This window comes from Anomaloglossus baeobatrachus, chromosome 10 (assembly GCF_048569485.1).
Source record: "Anomaloglossus baeobatrachus isolate aAnoBae1 chromosome 10, aAnoBae1.hap1, whole genome shotgun sequence".
Taxonomy (NCBI): Eukaryota; Metazoa; Chordata; class Amphibia; order Anura; family Aromobatidae; genus Anomaloglossus; species Anomaloglossus baeobatrachus.
In genome coordinates, this window is record NC_134362.1 from 168661879 (window position 1) to 168684035 (window position 22157).

The 22157-nt window shown below is 51.7% G+C and overlaps 1 long non-coding RNA gene across 1 annotated transcript; it reads right to left on the bottom strand.

Moving 5' to 3' along the window:
* Window positions 1-15878: 15878 nt before the first annotated feature.
* LOC142255317 (uncharacterized) lies at window positions 15879-18536 on the bottom strand. The gene is made up of 5 exons (XR_012727400.1): window positions 17623-18536; window positions 17469-17537; window positions 17325-17387; window positions 16026-16148; window positions 15879-15937 (listed from the first exon to the last, which is right to left on the bottom strand). It is a non-coding gene; the product is annotated as an uncharacterized LOC142255317 (long non-coding RNA).
* Window positions 18537-22157: the final 3621 nt, after the last annotated feature.

Consider the following 22157-nt stretch of genomic DNA (forward strand, 5'->3'; position numbering starts at 1 on the left):
CTGCTCTGGACTTTGCAAAGTTTAAGGACCAGGCCATCCGGGTACTGAGGGAATCTACACCGAATGACCCAGTACCTCTCCGGCCTCTTGCTATCACGTACCCCGGGGTGGTGCCTGCAACACGAGCCACTGCAGGGGCTGAGGCGCAGTCCGTGGATAAGGATCCCGCTGCAGAGCTCAGACAGCAGGTCCAGGAGCTGACCAAGACTGTAGCTGCCCTTGCCAAGACCGTGCAGTCTCTACAAGTGACCCCATCGCCTGCAAGAATCGAGTTGGCCTCCAGCCCAGATGACGTCCCATGGATGCGACAGAGGAGGATTCCGCCGACCCGAGGAAAAGACACAGACCGGTATGATTCAACGGGACAACCGATCTGCCGCCGTTGCAGCCAGGCGGGCCACATTGCACGACACTGTCCTTTAAATGGGCCGAACCTGGGGCCAGGAGCCAACCCCCAGGTGTAAGGAAGCCCGGCTCAACCCCCAGTCGCAGCAAGTATGTGGGAGGACGACCGGTCCTTCCTATTGTGCTGGATGGGATCCGTTTGAATGCCCTCCTGGATACGGGGTCCCAGGTAACAACCATCCCTTATAAGCTGTACAAAAGATATTGGGCTGATTCAGACATTGACCATGGCCCAGGTGATGATTTAACAATTGTGGCCAGTAATGGTCAGCCCTTGCCTCAAATTGGGTATAAAGAAGTAACCATTAAAGTGGGGCGGGTAGAATTGCCATGTCAGGGGATGATAATTGTAGATATTGATCGCAAAGAATCTAACCCACTGCTAACCATTGGTACAAATGTGATAGAAAATTGTATTGCCGAAGTGATAATTTTGTTGCAACAGGCGTCTGAAACTGCCAGCTCCGGGCAGCAGCGTGCCCTACAGAGGGAGATCAGAGCCCTGATGAGAAGGCAGCAGGTAGAGCTGGCCGGAGGAGAAATTGGCAGTGTGAGGGTAAGTGACCCCCTCCCCATTGCAATACCCCCAAGAAGTGAAATGTTGATATGGTGTCGGGCAGCAATAGGCTCAAGGGTCAGGATTACCAGGCCTTGGTAGAACCGGTGTATTCAGAAAGTAGGCCTGGAGTCCTGATAGCCAGAGGGGTAGCAGACGTCCGCAAGGGGAGAGTGCCCGTCCGTGTCCTGAATTGTGGGGAGGAGGAAGCCAAATTTCCCCAATACGCCACTGTAGCAAAACTGTACACTGTCAGTAACAATACCATCAAAGCAGTGGAACCCTTGATCCCGTCCGACCAGGCGGAAGACAATGGCTCCAAGGGGCAGCTGGAAGACTGGTGCCAAAAATTACATGTGGGCACCGACTCCACACCCTCACACCAAAAGCATGGGGTTTACCGGGTGGTACAGGAGTACGAGCGGGTCTTCAGCAAACACCCCCTAGATTTTGGGCAGGTAAAAGGGGTTAAACATCAAATCCCCACGGGTGATCATCATCCCATTAAAGAGAGATACCGCCCTGTACCCCCAGCACAGTATCAGCGTGCCAAAGAAATGTTACGGGAGATGAAGGAGGCTGGGGTTATCAGAGATAGCTGTAGCCCTTGGGCAGCTCCACTAGTGCTCGTAAAGAAAAAAGATGGTACAATGAGAATGTGCGTAGATTACAGACAAATTAACCGCATTACACATAAAGATGCTTATCCACTACCCAGAATAGAAGAGTCACTAACGGCCTTAAAATCAGCTAATTATTTCTCCACCCTGGATCTCACCAGTGGGTATTGGCAGGTTCCCGTGGCAGAGGCGGACAAAGAGAAGACTGCATTCACGACACCAATGGGTCTCTGCGAGTTCAATTGTATGCCGTTCGGGCTCTGCAATGCCCCAGGGACATTTCAGAGATTGATGGAGTGCTGCTTGGGCCATCACAACTTTGAAACCGTGCTATTGTACCTGGATGACGTCATAGTCTACTCCAAGACCTATGAAGATCACCTGAGGCACTTAGCAAAAGTGTTTGAGTCCCTGTCGGAGCATGGCCTGAAGATAAAGCCGTCCAAATGTCACCTCTTGAAGCCAAAGGTACAGTACCTGGGTCATGTGGTCAGCGCAGAAGGTGTGGCACCTGATCCGGAGAAAGTCACCGTAATCAAGGACTGGCCAAGACCCACCACGGTAAAGGAGGTGCGGCAGTTCCTTGGGCTGGTGGGCTACTACCGAAGGTTCATTGATGGTTTCACAAAGATAGCAGCGCCTCTTCAAGATCTCCTGGTGGGCCAGCCAAAGCAGGCTAAGAAGCAGAGCCCTCCATTTGAATGGAACAGCCAAATAGAAACATCTTTTGTCCAGCTGAAAGGGGCTCTCATGGGAGAAGAAATTCTGGCCTACCCTGACTACAGCCAGCCGTTTGTACTGTATACAGACGCCAGCAACGTGGGACTGGGAGCAGTTCTGTCCCAGGTGCAGGGAGGCAGAGAGAAGGTGATAGCTTACGCCAGTAGGAAGCTTCGGCCCACAGAAAGGAATCCAGAAAACTACAGTTCTTTCAAGCTAGAGTTCCTCGCTATTGTTTGGGCAGTGACTGAACGCTTCAAGCACTATCTGGCATCGGCCAAGTTCACCATCTTCACGGACAACAATCCGTTGACACATCTGGCAACAGCCAAGTTAGGTGCGTTGGAACAGCGATGGATGGCCCGGCTGTCTAACTTTGACTTTACCATCAAGTACCGGACTGGCAAGAAGAATAACAATGCTGATGCGCTGTCCAGAATGCCTCACTTACCCGAGTCTGGAGAAGACCTGGATGAACTCGAAGAGATAGAGTTACCGGCTTTCCATCACCAAGGTGTTTCCCAGTGTGAGCATGCTGTAGGAGTGAAGCGCTCGAGCCAGCACGAGGTCTCGGTCAACCCATTACTCCACCATAATTGGGAAGAGACACAGAACGGTGACCCGGCCGTGCGATTGGTCAAGGAAAAGCTAGCACAAGCTTAGACCCATCTCGGTCCAGACGCTCCACAAGAAGCCCAGCAGTTGTGGAAGGAGAGGGGACGACTGTTCACCTAACAAGGCAAGCTCTGCAAGAGATATGTCAACTGGCGAACGAATGAACTCGTCTGGCAGATAGTGGTCCCACAGAGGGATGCTCCAATGGTCCTAGCAGCTTACCATGATAAAGCAGGACACTTCGGGTGGAAGAAGTTGGAGACCCTACTCCGCGATCGGTTCTACTGGGTGCACATGAGAAAGACGATCGAGAAGTGGTGCCGAGACTGTGGTCCGTGTAACCTGAGGCGGAAGGATGATGCCAGCCAGAGGTCTCCCCTACAGCCAATTGTCACGAAGCAGCCCCTGGAGTTGGTGGCCCTGGACCACGTGAAGTTAACACCAAGCCGGTCAGGCTATGTGTACGCCCTCACCATTGTGGACCATTACTCTCGTTTCCTGGTAGTAGTGCCTGTGAAGGACCAGACAGCCAGAACAGCAGCTAAAGCATTCCAGGCATACTTTTGTCAGCCTCACGGTTATCCGGAAACGGTACTGACTGATCAAGGTCCTGCATTCGAGGCCGAAGTGTTCCAAGAGTTCTGTAACATGTACGGCTGTAAGAAAATCCGAACAACACCGAACCACCCCCAAACCAATGGATTGTGCGAGAAGATGAACCATGTGGTTATTGATATGCTGAAGACTCTACCTCTGGAAGAAAGAAACCAATGGCCAGAGAAGTTACCAGATCTGGTAGACCTGTACAACCATATCCCAGTAAATTCGACCAACTGCAGCCCTGCTTACCTGATGCGAGGAAGACCTGGCAAGTTACCTGTAGACTTTGAGATGGGAACTGTGTCACCTGAAGCGGTTCAGGAGATAGAAGATTGGGATACAGAGCGACAACAGCAGTACCGCAAAGTCCAGGAATGCGTAGAAAGGAGCCTGTCCCAAGTAAGAACGAGACAAGAGCAGAACTACAATCAAACAGCCCCGGCAACTCCCTTAGCACCTGGAGAACAGGTCCTCAAGAAAAAGCGGAGGGCGCATAAATTAGATGATCAGTGGGAGAATGAACCCTACACCATTATTCCCTCCAACTTTGACAATAGTAAGGTATGCCTCATAAGCAAAGATGAAGGCAAGACCTATCAAGCAGTTTCTCGAGACCGCCTGAATGCGTGCCCTGAACGGTGCAGAATCCAAAAAGAAGTAGAAGAAGTACAAGAAAGTCCCCAAAGTCAAGAAAAAGAGAAAGAGATGATCCAAACAATCCTTGGAAAATTCCCCAAAACTTGGACCCGAATAAACAATGCCATAGTGGTACCAGTCTTGACGTTCCCGCAGTTGGTCGAGCCAGAAACAGAAGAGGTTCCAGATCCACCTAAAGAACCGTCCGCTCCAACACAAGATGACATGCCAGCAGTAGAACAGGGGGCTCAACCCCCTGCCAGTGGTGAACCTGCCGTACCCTTGGCGAATCTGAGACCCCGTAGGCAACCAACATGCATCCCTGTCAGAGTTAGGCCTACCAATAACACGGGGGGGGAAGACACTCCAAGTAGTCAGGGACAAACCCCAGAGCTACGCCGGTCCCAACGTAGCACTCGGGGACAGCCCCCTCCAAGGTATAGAAGATAGAAAGTAAAATATCTAACAGAGTGTAAATAGTTATGTGAAAATGTCTTGTATGTAATGTTTTGTTTTGGGTGACTAAGTAAATGGACAATTGGGCCACTGGACTATGGGTGGCCAACACTCTAATTGTACATAGTTAGCACCAGTGTGCTCCACACCCCTGAAGAAAAACCCGTCCGGCGTGCATAGAGTGGGGTCATCAATGCTCTGAAGCACGCCCAGAGCCTACGTTGGGGGTTTGATAGCGGCGGGTCCCCCATGGAGCAGTGTAATGGACACCCGGCAGGGAGCCACACTGGACTCTTATAGTAGTGTTTAAGTTTGTAACGTTTAAGTAAGCGCCTCCCATAATGGGATGAAATGTTCTAACATGTTATGTTTGTTTCTACAGTCCGGGAGTACTGAATTTAACTAAGGGGGAGTGTGGCGCCCCAGGACCTGGTCGCCACAACAGCATTGCCCTCCCAAAGGGTTAATGCTGAGCCTGGAGGTAATTGGGAGGTCTATTGGCCAGTAAGTTTAACATCCAACGCAGTTCTCCCTCCGGCCAGCAGGGGGATCTCTGAACCTGGAATTCCAGGGAGCATTCCTTAAGTCTGACCTGAGGGAGGAAGTAGTGTTCAGTCTGTAGAGAGAAGTGATAGCAAGCAGACGCAGAGTGTGCTGTCCTGTGGATCTAGGGCCTAGAGTTGGAGCAGCTTGGCCCAGGGAAGCAGGAGTAGCAGAGAGGCACAGAAGAGACTCGGACATCGGAGTCTGTGGCCACCAGGTCCTAAAATACTTCCTTGTAGCCGAATCCGAAGGGCAGGAGAGCTGCAAGCACCTGGCCCATTAACAGCCCGAAGGTACAGCTGCATCATCAGGGCCCGGTGTGGACTCCAGCAGAGAAGCACCAGAGAGGGCCTGCGCAGCCTACCACAGAAGGAAAGGGACGTACCACAGGTCCCAGCAGCAAGAGGGCCATTGCTAAATCCAGAGAGCAGGGTCCTATAATAGTAAAGAAAAGAACAGGAGTAGGCCTCATACTCAGCTGGCCAAAAAGATCACCCCAAGTACTTCCAGGCCGACCGGATCCCCTTCACCACCTGTGACGGTCTCCCACGACTGGACTGTTCTTAAAGTAAAAGAGGAGAAGGTAAAAAGACTGTTGTTTGTGCCTGTTTCTTTCATTGCCTGTCGGCCCTGCACCGTGTTATCCACACAACACCATAGACTTTCACGAGCACCAACAGTGTCCCCGGGGCACCGCTCCACCTGTGGGGAGCAGTACCACCATTGCTGCCATATCATCACCCCGGAGGCCTCACACAGCAGCGGCGGCTTAATAGCCGCAAACCACAGGTGGCGTCACAAAACAAATACTTTAATTGCTCCCAAGTCACCAGCCATATTTAAACTGACACCCACCAGGGCCACGGAGTCGGGCCCCGCCACCACTGACAACCCCCGGACTGGTCCGGCTTGGCACCGGGTGTCCCATAGCCCTGGGGTGGGCGAGTCAGACACAATTGTGAAGTTGAACGATATTTATTGCTTATTTTTGTAAAAATTAAATAACTGAAAATTGGGGCGTGCAATATTATTCATCCGCTGTAAGTTAATACTTTGTAGCGCCACTGTCGCGGGCGGAGGAGGGGACGCTGCGCTCTCCCACTGCTCGGGTCCGGCTGCTGCTGCTGCTGCTCGGTGGTGGCTCGAGCGGTGGGCCAGATCCTGGGGACTCGAGCGGCGTTCCTCGCCCATGAGTGAAAAGGGGGTTTTGATTGTGGGGATTTGATTTCTGTCCGTGAGGCCACCCACGGTTGTGGTTTTATTGGTGACACCACCGCTGCTCTAGACGGGAATCCCGGGAGCGGTGACAGGGAGCAGCTTTGTTGTTAGTTCTCCCCTCTGTGGGTAGGGGGTTGGTTGTCCTGGGGCCCGGTGATGGGGTAGGGATGGATGACAGGCGGGTTACAGGGCCCCTGGTGAGGTGCAGGGTCGCGGGGGCAGCGCTGTGCCGCACGGCACGGTGGTACTCACTCAGCCAATGATGAGGACACAGTTCTCGGTAAAACACACGGCTGGATGGACGGGTCCCACAGACGGCTGCGGTGTTGTTTCTCCTGGCAGGTTGATGGTGACTGCCTTTCCCTGCACCTATGTAGTGTAACGGTTCCAATGGGTTCCCACCGGTAACCCGCTCCCCAGCTTGGATGGGTGCTGAAGGAGCCCCTTTTGCCCGCAGGCTCTGGCCCTGGGAACTTTAGCCTTGGCGGTGACTGTGTTTCCCTCTCTCGGTTGGACGGTTGCCTTCTGTCGGGACTTGGCTGCTGGGAAACCCAGGAGGTTCCCTTCGCTAACGGATTTGGCAAATTCACGGCGACTCCTAGCCTTGCCGGGGTCTGTAAGTCCCTGCCGGATGGTGCTGGCTTCTCTTTGCGTACCGGTCCGGTACCACCGGGCCACCGCCCGTCCACGGTCCTTACGGTTAGCTCCAATAGGCCACTCCAGCAGACGGTCACCACCGTCTGCCAACCTTGCTGGACGTGCCCGGGCTCCAACCCGGACACCTGCAGTAGCTCAGCACACTTTTACTCGCTGCACTTTACTCTACTCTGCACTCAAGCTCTGCCTGAGCTAAACTGACTACAGTTTCCTGCTTCCAGGACTGTGAACTCCTCAGTGGGCGGAGACCAACCGCCTGGCTCCACCCCCTGGTGTGGACATCAGCCCCTGGAGGAAGGCAACAAGGGTTTTGTGTCTGACTTAGGTGTGCCTGACCGGGAGTGTGGGGTGTGTAGGTGTTGTTCTCTGTGGCCCCTGGCTTGTCCAGGGCACCACATTCCCCCTTAGTAAAATGCAGACCGTCAGCGGGCTGCCCGTCCATCACCGGTTTTATTTTCACAACTGGAAAAGATAACGGTAAAACAATGATTACAAGTAAAATAACATTTTCCCACATCGGGAGGTACTCTTACTTAAACTGTTGCGTAACGGTTACGGCTTCCGCTCTCTCCCACCCAAACAATCTGGCCCTGATGCTGCCCCTAAGCAAACAGGCAGCACCCCTTGACCCCAGTCCAGCACAAGTTGCCCGAGCGGGTTCTGTCCTTTTCAGGGGACCCACGTCCATGGGGAACCCCTGAAACCCCCAGAGGATCGCCACCGGTTCCGGTGGTGGCTGGGCCCCAGCCTGCTCCACTGCGGGCCCTTCCTCCAATCCGCCTCTCCGGAGGCGGTAACGGTGAAAGCCTTAAAATAACATTTTTATTTACAGACCACTAGTTCGTGGTTGCCTTGCTAGTTCTCAGGCTTGTCCATAAGGAGTCCCTTATGCAAAAACTTGTAGACAGTCCCCACGGGGACAACGGTGCCGGCAACGACCGGTTTCAATCGGGCTGACAATCAGGTAAATCTTCGGTTAATCATTCACTTATCATTCTTTTGAAAACAGTTAAACGGTACTTTTTAACACATACGGAGTTCCCCTCTAAAGAGTAGTTTCCCGGTACCTAAGTGGGGGTCTACCTAGGTTGGGACGAGTGGACCTTCGAGGTCCGGTGTCAGTGGTGGCAGGCAGTGGGGCAGAGGAAACCATCAGTTCCTCTTCCCTGCTATCGTGTGGGGCAGGCGGAGGCGTAGGGGAGCTGGGTACAGGTTCATCCCTGGGCACTGGCTCATGGTTGACCACTTCCATCACTTCCTCATCCACGGGTTGTGGGAACAGTATCACTGGAAGAATCACCACGCCGTTCTGCGTAGGCCAGTCTGCTGGAAAATCACCCATCATGGTGTGGATTACCTCTTTTGCCTTCTCTGTCGGTCCGGGAAGCGGAGCCTCAGCCTCCACCCTCAATGCTGGTGGGCACCTTTTTAGATGGTCCCGGGAAACCGTGACCAGAGTTCCCCCCTGGTCACGACTGATCTGGTAAGCCTTCCCATTCTCTCATCCTGTGGGCTGTATGACATACGGGGTTTGCTCCCACTGATCATCCAGCTTGTGGGTTCTCATTTTTCGTTTCAGTACCACATCTCCAGGCTGGAAAGGAACGGCAGACGCCTTCTGGTTAAAGCGCTGCTCCTGCTGTTCCCGGCTCCGACTCAAATTCTTTTCAACATACTCCTAGATTTGTCGGTACTGCACCCTCCGCCGGGTGTCCCATTCAGCTGTCGAAGGGAGTGCTTCTGGGGCTTCCAACCCCATGTCCAAATCCATCGGCAGCCGGCCGGGGCGAGCCCTCATCAAGTATGCTGGGGTGCATTTCGTTGAGCTGGACGGGATATTGTTGTACATATCGACCAGGTCAGGTAGCTTTTCCGGCCACAGGTTCTGCTCTTCTAGTGGCAGCGTCTTAAGGAGGCCCAGGACCAGGTGGTTCATCTTTTCACACATGCCATTGGTTTGGGCGTGGTAAGGCGTGGTCCGGGTCTTCTTGCAGCCGTACAACTGGCAAAATTCCTGGAATACATCCGCTTCAAAGGCCATGCCTTGGTCAGTAAGCACCTTCTCAGGGTGTCCATGTGGTCGGCAGAAATAAGCCTGGAACGCTCTAGCGGCGGTGCAGCCGGTTAGGTCCTTGACTGGGACAACCACCATGAACCTTGAATAGTGGTCTACGATGGTTAGAGCGTAGGTGTACCCACTTCGGCTGGGGGTGAGCTTTACATGGTCCAGGGCGACCAGCTCCAGCGGCTGATGTGTAACGATCGGGTGTAGGGGCGCCTTCTGGCTGGCCTCGTCCTTCCTTCTCAGCGTACAAGGGCCACATTCCCGGCACCAGGCCTACACAGATTCCCACATTCCGCTCCAATAGAACCGCTCTCTCAACAGCATCTCTAGCTTCTTCCATCCGAAGTGTCCAGCATCATCATGGTATGCCTGCAGGATGGTGGGCACATTAGCTTGGGGAATCACCAACTGGCGGATCTTCTCATGGGTCTTTGGGTTTATCAGCTCACGGTACAATTTCCCCTGGTGCAGATACAGCCGGGTTCGTTCCCGGCACAGGCGTTGAGCTTCGGCTGGGGCAGCGGGGTCTATCCCAACAGCACCTTGCTCCACTAGGATCTTGACTAGGCGGACAGCGGGCACTTGGTCCTGAGCTTCTTGCCACTCCTGGCTGGGCAGTGGGTCCAGGTTTACCAGTTGTTGATGGACATGCACCTTCTCAGTCGGCAGCCGATGAAATGCAGGCAACTCAACCTCCTCGAGGTCGTCATCCTCGGGCCCTTCTTCCGACAGGTGGGGCATGCGAGAGATTGCATCGGCATTAACGTTGGTACGGCCGGCCCTGTATTTGATGGTGAAATCGTAATTGGCTAGCCTGGCCACCCACCGCTGCTCCAGCGCGCCTAGCTTGGCTGTATCCAGGTGGGTCAGCGGGTTATTATCCGTGAAAGCGGTGAACTTAGCTGCGGCCAGGTAATGGCGGAATCGCTCGGTGATAGCCCACACGAGTGCCAGGAGCTCTAGTTTGAAAGAGCTGTAGTTCTCAGGGTTCCTCTGTCGGTCGGAGCTTTCGGCTACCATAAGCAATCACTTTTTCCTTCCCGTCTTGGACCTGGGAGAGAACTGCCCCCAAGCCTACATTGCTGGCATCGGTGTAGAGGATGAAGGGGTGGCTGTAATCAGGGTAGGCTAGGATTTCTTCTCCGGTCAGGGCCGGTCTCAGCTGGCGGAAGGATTCCTCATGCCTTTCTTCCCACACCAGTGGGGCCCCTAGGGGCTTACCACCTTTGGTCTGTCCCACGAGGAGGTCTTGAATGGGGGCAGCCATCTTCGTGTACCCCTTGATGAAGCGACGGTAATACCCCACCAGGCCCAGGAACTGCCTCACTTCCCTCACCGTAGTCGGCCTCGGCCAGTCCTGGATGGCGGTGATTTTCTCGGGGCCTGGGGCGACACCCTCCGCTCCAACCACATGCCCTAGGTACTGCACTCTGGGTTTCAGCAGATGACACTTGGAGGGCTTCAACTTCATCCCATATTTAGCAAGGGACGCAAACACCTCGGCTAGGTGCTCCAGATGGGCTTCATATGTCTGGGAGTACACAATCACATCATCCAGGTACAGCAAGACGGTCTCGAAGTTCAAATGCCCCAGGCAGCATTCCATCAGCCGTTGGAAGGTTCCAGGGGCATTGCACAGCCCGAACGGCATGCTATTAAACTCGCAGAGTCCCATAGGGGTGGTAAATGAAGTTTTCTCTCGGTCTTCTGGTGCCACAGCCACCTGCCAGTACCCACTGGTGAGGTCAAGGGTGGAGAAGTAGTTAGCGGTTCTCAGAGCAGCCAGGGACTCCTCAATGCGGGGCAGAGGGTAAGCATCCTTATGTGTTATCTGGTTAATTTTTTGGTAATCCACACACATCCGCATGGTGCCATCCTTCTTCTTAACCAGTACCAACGGGGCGGCCCAGGGACTACAGCTGTCCCTAATAACCCCTGCCTCCTTCATGTTCCTCAACATGTCCTTAGCACATTGGTAGTGTGCAGGAGGAATAGGCCTGTACCTCTCTTTGATAGGGGGGTGCTCACCGGTGGGGATATGGTGTTGGACCCCTTTAATCTGCCCAAAGTCTAGGGGGTGCTTGTTAAAAACCTGCTCATACTCCTGTACCACCCGGTATACCCCTTCTTTGTGATGTGTAGGGGTATCGTCAGTGCCTATGTGTAGCTGTCGGCACCACTCGTCTAACTCCCCTGGGGATGGGTGAGTGCTGGCAGTAAGTGGTGAGGTTGGGGGAACGGCCTCGTGGATGGTGTGGGGATCCAGAGTGAGCAACTTAGCAAGGGTAGCGTACCGGGGAAGCCTGACTTCTTCCTCCTCGCAGTTCAGCACCCTCACGGGCTCTCTCCCCTTGTTTACATCTACCACTCCGCGGGTGGCCATTACTGTGGGCCAGTGTTCCGAGGGCATGGGCTCTATCATGGCGGGGTAGTCTCGCCCCTGTGGCCCTACTGCTGCCCTGCACCAAATCATCATCTCACTCCGGGGAGGTACAATCAAAGGGGCAACATCCATCACTCGCACCCCGCCAATCTCTCCTCCTTTCGAACTCACATGTTGGCGGTACATCAGGGCTCGGATCTCACGCTGCACAGCTCTGTCGGCTCCCCGCCGCCGTGGTGGCCAGCTGCTGCAGTAGGGTCAGCACGTCACTCATACAGTGCTCCATCACGTTAGTCCTTAGCACTACCTTCGGGTTATGATCACTGGGCTCATTCATTATCACAATCATACCCTGGTGTTGCAGTTCAGCTCGCCCCACAGTCATGGCCACTTGTTTGTACCCCACTTGGGTCAATGGGAGTCCATCAGCAGCAATCAGTGTTATGCTGGCATCTGGGGGAGCCAGTTCGTCCTTTCCCCAGTACCGTTGATACAGTGTGTATGGTATAGTGGTTACCTGTGATCCAGTGTCCAGGAGAGCCATCACCGGTATGCCGTCCACGGCCACAGGGATGATGGTCCGGGCCCCGATGTACCGGTCCCGCCAGTCTGGGGGGCCATGGGGTTCTACTCCTGAGAATTGGCCCGTGGCCCCAGGGGTTGCTCGTTTAACGGACACCGTCGGGAGTAGTGGCCGGGTTTGCTGCACCTGTAACAGATTGGGGGTCCATACCGGAGTGCGGTTTGCAGGCGCAAGGCATAGTCCCGAATGCTATCCCGCGGGCCGTTGCCGACATTGATAGAACTGCATCCGCAACTCTGCGCCGGTACGGGTCTCAAAGGCCGTCTGCAGCTTCTCAAAGATGGTGGCTACAGAAGACCGGTCCCCCTCGGCCCCTGTCTCCGCCTCCTGCTCAGCCGCGCCGGTTAGCTGCCCCAGCACTAGCGCTGCACGTTGCTTATCAGTCAGGGGGTACAGTTCCAGTAGCGGACTAAGCTTCTTCCGGAAAACCTGCAAGGCATCAGGTTTCCCATCGTACTGCGGTAGCCAGGCAGCTCCGGGCACATAGGGCAAGGAGAACGGCATCACCTGAGCGAGAGCTGGGGCCGCGGCGCCCCCCGCCAGCGCGGCCGGGACCTGGGCAGGCCCATTCCCATCTACGGGTGCCCCCGCGACTGCGACCACCGCATCTCCAGTGGCTCCGTCGGGCGCAGACATCTTGCTTCCGTCTCCCTTAGTCTCTTTCCGGCTCCTCCTCTATAGGGGCGGGGTTTGGGCCTTCGCGCCTCCACTGCTCGACGAGACGCTCGAGCGGGAATTTTTCGCGCCCAAGATGGCGGCTTCTCCAAATTTCCGGCCGGACACCTCTGGTGTTCACACAAGGCGCAGTTCCACTAGTTGGTAGAACGGTAGGATCCTGTTCGTGACGCCAAGTTGTCGCGGGCGGAGGAGGGGACGCTGTGTTCTCCCACTGCTCGGGTCCGGCTGCTGCTGCTGCTCTATGGTGGCTCGAGCGGTGGGCCGGATCCCGGGGACTCGAGCGGCGTTCCTCGCCCGTGAGTGAAAAGGGGGTTTTGATTGTGGGGATTTGGTTATTGTCCGTGACGCCACCCACGGTTGTGGTGATATTGGTGACACCACCGCTGCTCTAGACGGGAAACCCGGGAGCGGTGACAAGGAGCAGCTTTGTTGTTAGTTCTCCTGTCCGTGGGTAGGGGGTTGGTTGTCCCGGGGCCCTGTGATGGGGTAGGGATGGATGACAGGCGGGTTACAGGGCCTGGTGAGGTGCAGGGTCGCGGGGGCAGCGCTGTGCTGCACGGCTCGGTGGTACTCACTCAGCCAATGATGAGGACACAGTTCTCGGTAAAACACACGGCTGGATGGACGGGTCCCACAGACAGCTGCGGTGTTGTTTCTCCCGGCAGGTTGATGGTGACTGCCTTTCCCTGCACCTATGTAGTGTAACGGTTCCAATGGGTTCCCACCGGTAACCCGCTCCCCAGCTTGGATGGGTGCTGAAGGAGCCCCTTTTGCGCGAAGGCTCTGGCCCTGGGAACTTTAGCCTTGGCGGTGACTGTGTTTCCCTCTCTCGGTTGGACGGTTGCCTTCTGTCGGGACTTGGCTGCTGGGAAACCCAGGAGGTTCTTTTCGCTAACGTATTTGGCAAATTCACGGCAACTCCTAGCCTTGCCGGGGTCCGTAAGCCCCTGCCGGATGGTGCTGGCTTCTCTTTGCTTACCGGTCCGGTACCGCCGGGCCACCGCCCGTCCACGGTCCCTACGGTTAGCTCCAATAGGCCACTGCTGCAGACGGTCACCACCGTCTGCCAACCTTGCTGGACGTGCCCGGGCTCCAACCCGGACACCTGCAGTAGCTCAGCACACTTTTACTCGCTGCACTTAACTCTGCTCTGCACTCAAGCTCTGCCTGAGCTAAACTGACTACAGTTTCCTGCCTCCAGGACTGTGAACTCCTCGGTGGGAGGAGACCAACCGCGTGGCTCCACCTCCTGGTGTGGACATCAGCCCCTGGAGGAAGGCAACAAGGGTTTTGTGTCTGACTTAGGTGTGCCTGACCGGGAGTGTGGGGTGTGTAGATGTTGTTCTCTGTGGCCCCTGGCTTGTCCAGGGCGCCACACCACCTTTTTCTGCGATTGCAGCTGCAGTCGCTTGGGGTTTGTGTCTATCAGTTTTGCACATCCAGAGACTGAAATTCTCACCCATTCTTCCTTTGTAAACAGCTGGAGCTGAGTGAGGTTGGATGGAGAGCGTTTGTGAACAGCAGTTTTCAGCTCTTTCCACAGATTCTCGATTAGATTCAGGTCTGGACTGTGACTTGGCCATTCTAACACCTGGATACATTTATCTGTGAACCATTTCATTGTAGATTTTGCCTTATGTTTGGGATCATTGTCTTGTTGGAAGACAAATCTCCGTCCTAGTCTCAGGTCTTTTACAGACTACAACAGGTTTTCTTCAAGATTGGCCCTGTATTTGGCTCCCTCCATCTTCCCATCAATTTTAACCATCTTCCCTATGCCTGCTGAAGAAAAGCAGGCACAAACCATGAGGAGGCCACCACCATGTTTGACAGTGGGGATGGTGTGTTCCGGGTGATGAGCTGTGTTGCTTTTACGCCAAACTTATCGTTTGGCATTGTGCTCAAATAGTTCGATTTTGGTTTCATCTGACCAGAGCACCTTCCTCCACATGTTTGGTGTCTCCCAGGTGGCTTGTGGCAAACTGTAAAGAACACTTTTATGGATATCTTTGAGAAATGGCTTTCTTCTTGCCACTCTTCCATAAAGGCCAGTTTTGTGCAGTGTACGACTGATCGTTGTCCTATGGACAGACTCTCCCACCTCAGCTGTAGATCTCTGCAGTTCATCCAGAGTGATCATGGGCCTCTTGGCTGCATCTCTGATCAGTCTTCTCATTGTTTGAGATGAAAGTTTGGATGGACAGCCGGGTCTTGGTAGATTTGCAGTGGTATGATACTCCTTCCATTTCAATATGATCGCTTGCACAGTGCTTCTTAGGATGTTTCCAGTTTTGGTAATCCTTTTTGTAACCAAATTTCGGCTTTAAACTTCTCCACAACAGTATCATGGACCTGCCTGTTGTGTTCCTTGGTCTTCATGATGCTCTCTGTGCTTTAAACAGAACACTAGGAAATCTTGTGTCTAGGGTGAGGGACCACGAGGCCTACCGCTGGCTCCTGATGTCCCTCACCAACCTATATAGGTTCTGCACCTATTGACTCCTATGGGGTTTGAGGTCCGGGGTCAAGTTCAGGTGCCGAGCTGGACTTTTAACTACAGTTTGGCAGAACCCAGTGAACACGAACATCCAGCGGTCCGCTCATCCCTACTCCCGAATACTCCCTCCAGTCACTTATCATTATGTAACATAATTCTATACAGTAAAGTCACAACCAGACATAGAGACGGTTAATATGATTTATTTTTATGAATATTTTATGTAAATTCCCTATCAGAATGTTTTTGCAGTGTGGGAGGAAACCGGAGAACCCGGAGGAAACCCACGCAAACACGGGGAGAACATACAAACTCCTTGCAGATGGTGTCCTTGGTGGGATTTAAACCCAGGACCCCAGCGCTGCAAGACTGCAGTGCTAACCACTGAGCCACCGTGCCGCCCGTATGTGGAATATGTGAGAACATCGTCTGGAGCTGCAGCCGATCTCAGGATCTCTGCACATGATGGATCTGTCTCCATTGAGCCGATGAGAATCTGTGGATCTTGATGGAAATGACCTGGAACTTGTGTAGATTTCTGGAAAGAGAAGACGACAAGATATTACATCCCATCAACAGATTCCTAAAGGAAATACAAAGGAGCTGAAGACTGGAAGAAAAGAAGCAAATTCTAATATCTACTTACATGAAGCGCAGGTCGCTCTGATCCAATTCCTCAATGGTTTATAGACTTGGACCTTCTGTCTGTAAAAAGGAAAAAAAAACAATATTATATTGCATGTAATATACAGATCATGGGGCGGAGAGAGAAGAGGAAATGAGGGGAACTCACCATCCGCTGTTTTGGGATGTCCATGTTCATGGTCCTTCATGCTTGGTGAGAAGTGACCAAAGAGACCAGAACAACAGGAAGATAAAGAGGATTTTTGTCCAGCCTTCAAAATAATGTAGATTTCTGTGAAGAGAAAATGACAAATCATTATATCCAGTGGCGCAACTAGAGTTCGATGGGCCCCGCTGTAAGTTTTGGACCTCACCCCCCCATCTTCCCATGCTCTGCTTAACCGCTTTCCCTCAGCACCTGGTTTTCCATGCTTTGCTATACATCTTTCCCTCAGCACCCAGCTTTCCTAAATCCCTGCTTTATATCTTTTCCTCAGCACCCAGCTTTCTTATGCTCTGCTATATGTCTTTCTCTCAGCATCCAGCTTTTCCATGCTTTGCTATACATTTTTTTCTCACCACCCAGGTTTCCTATCCTCTGCTATATATCTTTCAGCACCCAGCTTTCCCATGATATCAGAACATGAGAATGTTGGGTGCTGTGAGAAAGATGTATTGCAGAGCATGGGAAAGCTGGCTGATAAAAGAAAGATGTATAGCAGAGCATGAGAAATCTGGTTGATGAAAAAAAAATGTATAGCAGGGCATGGGAAAGTTGAGTGCTGAGATAAAGATGTATAGCAGAGCATGGGAAAGCTGGATTCTGAAAGATGTATAGCAGGGCATGGGAAAGCTGGGGGATAAAAGAAAGATGTATAGCAGAGCATGAGAAATCTGGTTGATGAAAAAAAATGTATAGCAGGGCATGGGAAAGTTGAGTGATGAGATAAAGATGTATAGCAGAGCATGGGAAAGCTGGATGCTGAAAGATGTATAGCAGAGCATGGAAAAGCTGGGTTCTGAGAGAAATATGTATAGAGTAGAGCATAGGAAAGCTGGGTGATGAAATAAAAATATATAGCAGAGCATGGGAAAGTTGGGTGCTGAGAGAAAGATGTATAGCAGAGCATGGGAAAGTTGGGTGCTAAAAGATGTATAGCAGAGCATGGGAAAGCTGGATGCTGAAAGATGTATAGCAGAGCATGGAAAAGCTGGGTGTTGAGAGAAATATGTATAGAGTAGACCATGGGAAAGCTGGGTGATGAGGGAAAGCACTTCTTTCACTCAGAGTTTTCCTAACCCATGCTTGTATCTTTGTCCCTATTCTGGTATTATACAGCACTCTGTACCCCCCAGGCCCCGCAGAGGTCCCGACCATGATCGTTCCACCCCTGATTTTATCATATGAATAAATTCCTAGTAAAATGAGCTGGAGACTAAAAGAAATGGAATCCTAATATTTACTTACATGAAGTACAGGTTGTTCTGATCTAATTATTCTTTGTTTTCCAAACTTTTTTTGACTTTCCTTCTACAAAGAGGAGAAAGCAGCGATTATTTCTGTTACATGTAATATACATATGACTGGACAGAGGGGTGAGTGATGACTTACCGTCCGGTGTTTGGGGTATGTCCTGTGTTTAGCCCTTCATGTTAGATATTGACCAAAGCTGATGGTAAACTAGAGAACAGAACAGCAAGAAGTTAAAGACGACATTTTTTTTTATAGCCTTCAAATTAGTTGTAATGAATGCAGGGTCCCTTACCTGGGCTGGAATTCAAGATGGTCTCTTTCACTGCCCGCACCATGGACATCTTAAGATGTCATTGTGGTGCGCGTCTGAAGCAATGGTTACGGCACAGGGGGCAGTGAGGGCTGGAGCGCAGCCAGTCAGAAATGCAACCTGGATGGAAGAAGTGGTTGCACGGGATGACTGTGAGCTGCTCTCCGATCTGATAGTCCTCTATACATATGGGACATCTCTCGCCCTCCTCCTGTGAGGTTACATTCCTTGTTGGGAGTCTCGCAATTTGGCGAGCTCTCCAGCTAATCCTACCACGCCTTCTCCTCGGCACAGGTACATTTTGTACAGGTGGCTCCACCTGTGGCAGTGGTGGTGGGATCACAGGCTCTGCCTGCGGTTGAATAGGTGCGTTGATGGATGGTGATGGCCCCGCAGGGGCTGGTCTTAGAGGAGATCGGCTTCTTTCTCTACTCCTGCCACTGCTGCCCTCTGCTGTTGAGCTGGAGGGCCCGGCAGGGGCTGGTCTAGGAGGAGAGCGGCTTCTATCTCTACTCCTGCCACTGCTGCCCTCTGCTGTTGAGCTGGAGGGCCCGGCAGGGGCTGGTCTAGGAGGAGAGCGGCTTCTTTCTCTGCTCCTGCCCCTGCTGCCCTCTGTTGTTGAGCTGGAGGGCCCGGCAGGGGCTGGTCTAGGAGGAGAACGGCTTCTTTCTCTACTCCTGCCACTGCTGCCCTCCGCTGTTGAGCTGGAGGGTTCGGCAGAGGCTGGTCTTAGAGGAGAGCGGCTTCTTTCCCTGCCCTCTTGTCCCCTACGGTGTAGAGGATCTCTGGCAGGTCTCCCTCTCCTCTCAGTGACAGCATTGCTGTCTCTCTGATGTCCACGGGGAGGTCTTCTCTGATGTCTTTCTTGAGACCTCAACCTATGGACAGTTATGGCCTGACCTATAAAGAAATGATAAATTATCACAATTATTTCCAATTTTGTAAAATACTTATGGCCTATAGGGATCAGCCCATCTGCTGCTGCTGTGTTTAGGGAGAGGAGAACACTAGAAACAAATTGCCTTATTTTGGACTTTAGTTTACCTGCAGTTTCTATCCTAAAATGTGGCCCATCATACACCATGATATATCCTCCCAGGAATGCCCTGTAGCAGAGATCTCAAACATGTGGCTGCGGGCTGCATGCAGATCCTCAGGCTGCTTCTTGCGGCCAGCAGGCACGTGGATCAGTAACGATCGCAGCCGGTGCAGGGGCCGCAGCCGTCAGTGCTTTTTTTCAGATGAACGTTTTTCTGGAGCTGTGAAGCAAGCAAGCAACTGACCTATTTGACCTCAGTTGCTTGCCTCTGATTGGCCAGCGGCCGCTATTGGAATAGTTGGGCAGAGAGAACTTGACTTGTGCTGCGCCGGCAGAACATTTATCTGAATTTCAGATGAAGCTCTGACAATGGCTGCGAACATTACCAGGTCTACGTGCCTGCAAGCCGCGTAGAATAGCACAACAGGGGACCAGGATGGGACATTGCTACAAGAAGAGGTCCAGTAAAGGGGACATTACTACAAGAAGAGGACCTGCATGGGCACATTACTACAGGATGGCCACAAGGATGGGGCACATTACTTCAGGATGGGGACCAGGATGGGCACATTACTACAAGAAGGGGACAAGGATGGGCACATTACTACAGGATGAGGACCACAATGGGGCACATTACTATGGGATGGGGACAAGGATGGGGCACATTACTACAAGAAGTGGACCAGGATGGGTTCATTACTACAGGATGGAGACAAGGATGGGCACATTACTACAGGATGGGCACAAGGATGGGGCACATTACTTCAGGATGGGGACCAGGATGGGCATATTACTACAAGATGAGGACCAGGATGGGCACATTACAACAAGAAGGGGACAAGGATGGGCACATTACTACAGGATGAGGACCACAATGGGGCACATTACTACGGGATGGGAACAAGGATGAGGCACAATAATACAAGAAGGGGACAAGGATGGGTACATTACTACAGGATGGAGACAAGGATGGGCACATTACTACAGGGTGAGGACCACGATGGGGACAGGGACTGGGCACAAGGGCACATTACTACAAGAAGGGAACAAGAATGGGCACATTACTACAGGATGGGGACATTACTACAGGATGGGGACAAGAATTTGCACATTACTACAGGATGGGGACAAAGATAAGCACATTACTACAAGGAGACAAGAATGGGCATATTACTACAGAATGGTTAGCAGGATAGTGACAGTACTAAAAGATGAGGACCACGACTGGAACACTACTACAAAATGTTGGCAAAAATTACTATATGGTGCCAATTGTAAATCTGTATTACTTACAAAAATGGGCTCAAATATATAAAAAAAGCATGATTGTTATTTTTTTACCAGCAAAAATGTGTGTGTGTGTGTGTGTGTGTGTGTATATATATATATATATATATATATATATATATGTATGTATATATACTATATATCTTTTATTTTTTTAAAAAAAACAAAAACTGTACATTGTTCTAATAAACTAAACAAAGTTCAAAAATGATGATCCAAAGCTGTATAGAAAAAAATATGGTACCAATAAAAATGTCACTTTGTCCTGAAAAGAGTCCGGCCCCCAATTGTTTATTTCTGTGTGGCCCTTATACCCAGCCGAGTTTGAGCCCCCTGCCCTATAGGGTGTGAATATTGTCTCTCGTCCCCAAATATTTCACTTACCTCGATTTTGTGGTCGGCGCAGCCATGCTTCATTGTCAGCGATCAGCTGACGCAGCTCCCGGGCACTCATGTCTTAGGTACCTGAAGCTGATAGAATTTGGAGAATTGAGCTCTCCGGGCACCGGTATTATTGTGCCCTGATCAAAGATCAATAACAAGTAATAGGAAGTAAACACTAGATGTGGAGCACAAACTAGATCACTCTTCCAGAACCAAAGTGAAGTGTCAGCAAAAGCATCAACTCAAGAAATGGCAGTGATGTCACTGTGCGGGGGGCTTATATACCCTCCGGCATTCCATTCCATTATGACATCATCATATAGAACCCCGAGCATTGTGACATCACAGCAGCCTGCCGCGATGTTTGCTGCCAACCGATGAATGTTGTCAGAGAATGTGGAATATAAATATTCTGTCTGTTTTTTTATAATATAAATGTATATAAATCTGTGCATTGGAAAAGATTTATATAAACAGGTTTTCTCATTGTTTGTAAATAGTAAATATTTTGCTTGGTAGATAATATATATTATTTATTGTATAAATTGTTAATTATTAAACATTAGATGTCTATGGGGAATATCTATTATATACAGCTAAGTGTGTGTGTGCGTGCGTGTGTGTGTGTTTGTGTGTCCGCTAAAGGAATCCACACTGTCGCATGTACAATCACGAAATTTTGCACAGACACTCCATGTGACTCAGGGAACATCATAGAGTATGTTTTTAGGGGAAATTTTAACCTCGCGCTTTCCAGTTATTCGACAAAAAACCTGCCTCCATTAAAGTCAATGGAGCTGGGAGCCACAATGCAGCCAGAACGTCAGAAGAATGTTGGCGTGTTACAATTCAGCCAGGGAAAGAGACAGACAGGCAGGGAAAGAGACAGGGACAGAGGCAGACAGGGACAGAGACATGGAAAGAGACAGAGACGGAGACGGAGACTGGGAGACAGTTACTATCCTGGGAAACGCCGGGTACTACAACTATTTCTTTATAATGTTACTTGTGGGTGCTACACTATTGTTAAACAATACACAATTCAACTGCTGCAGAACCTCTTCAACTCAGACTGACAACACCTGCAGTGTGTATTATGATGTTCTGCAGCAGCTGAGGTTTGTGTCATGTGAATCTCAGGCAGCTGAGGGGAGATATTATTTTATTTTTTGGCACAGTAGTAGCAACTTACTATAATAGTAATGGGAAGCCCCCGACCTCTGCAGGAAGAGTTATGGAGCATCACATTGTCCTGTATGTAAGCAGTGTGGTGACAAAGCTCGTGGGCCCCAGTGCAAGTGTGTCGTCCAGGGTTATGGGGTACTCGGTCCCGGGCGGTGTATAACTGGAGAATGTCCCTTTGGTGGCCGTTGCCTGGTCCCGTGCCCTGGGTGCTTTTTGAAAAGGGGATATTTACAGGGGATTCTTGAATAAAGTTTATACGTATCGCCAGGCCCGGACTGACAGGCGGGAGGGGCGGGACTTCTCCCGGTGGGCTGGCCGGTGGAGGGGTGGGGGGGCCGCCCCCCGCCTCTCCCGCACTGTAGCCGGCAAAATCAGAGTGGAAAAAATGAGGCCTCCAAAAATCAACTCCGATATAGCCGGCTCACTACTGAAGCAGCTAGATCAGAGTTGATTTTTTGAGGACCACAAAAAAATCAACTCTGAACTAGACGCAACCCTGCCGGGACAGGGGCTTCGACGTGCAGCTGCGTGATGACATCATCACCCTGCTGCTGTCGCCGCAGGGACACGTCAGGCTGCGCGCTCCATGGAGGAGCCGAAGATGAAAGGTTTAATCACTGTG